Below are 1,027 nucleotides of genomic sequence, written 5' to 3'. Positions count from 1 at the left end.
AAACCACATCCTCAGAAAAGACAAATCCAAAAAGACTCATTTTATAAAACTTCTGTTTACAACTGGTTTCTTTTAAGCACAAGGGGGCTATCCCGAAAAATGCTGTTTTGAGAAAATCGAAGGCAAAGTTTTTGCCCCTTGTTCAGTTTCTTTAAACGAAAAGGAGAGTTTCCTCTATAAGTATAACCAAACACAAATTTACACAGTAAAGAAACCAAAATTCTTCTTTAGGTAGCGCTATGTCCACTTTTGCTGTAGGTCAAGATTTCTGGAAACCCCTGAAATCTGGGTTAGCCCGCTTGTCCTTGAAAGTGACCAATTGTTTCCATGCAACTTCTAAAATATTGATTTTATCTTTCTCCTCTTTCTACAGTCGACAACAGAGGAGTTGAAGACCTCGGAGGGAAACCAAAAAAAATCCACTCATCTGAAGTTCCACTCAACCGTTGGGTCCTGTAAAGAAGAAGAGAGCTGGGACCCAAGAAAAAGATCAACTTAACCCAAGATCAACTCAAGCGAGTTCCACACAAGTGGAGTTGACTATAAAAACCTAAATTTAAAAAAACAACAACAGACAAACAAACTGTACAAAGAACAAATGATACACACATCACAGAGGCCTGGTCTAAAATTCTGGTCAGGAAAAAAAAAATCCAGTAAAAAGAAAACTTCCCATACAAATCCTATTTATAGCTTCAACAATTTATTCGTTTATCACAGAATAGTCATTATGCACAGAACCCAAAACTTGCAACATCCTCAATTTCTCTAACGACACTGTCTCTCACAAAGCAGAATACAAAGCACACACAACCAAAGACTCCACATTCTCAACCTATTGCCCTACCCTGTACACACGACCAAAGACTCCACATTCTCAACCTATTGCCCTACCCTGTACACACGACCAAAGACTCCACATTCTCAACCTAATGCCCTACCCTGTACACACGACCAAAGACTCCACATTCTCAACCTAATGCCCTACCCTGTACACACGACCAAAGACTCCACATTCTCAACCTAA

At 39.4% G+C, this 1,027-nt stretch overlaps 1 long non-coding RNA gene across 1 annotated transcript; it reads right to left on the bottom strand.

The window, feature by feature from the left end:
- Window positions 1-686: 686 nt before the first annotated feature.
- On the bottom strand, window positions 687-1,021 carry LOC118477884. The gene is made up of 2 exons (XR_004858677.1): window positions 883-1,021; window positions 687-835 (listed from the first exon to the last, which is right to left on the bottom strand). It is a non-coding gene; the product is annotated as an uncharacterized LOC118477884 (long non-coding RNA).
- Window positions 1,022-1,027: the final 6 nt, after the last annotated feature.

The sequence above is a fragment of the Aplysia californica genome, unplaced genomic scaffold, assembly GCF_000002075.1.
Source record: "Aplysia californica isolate F4 #8 unplaced genomic scaffold, AplCal3.0 scaffold00270, whole genome shotgun sequence".
Classification (NCBI taxonomy): Eukaryota; Metazoa; Mollusca; class Gastropoda; order Aplysiida; family Aplysiidae; genus Aplysia; species Aplysia californica.
Note: the sequence above shows the minus strand (reverse complement) of the source record. Positions and strands in the feature narration are given on the sequence as shown.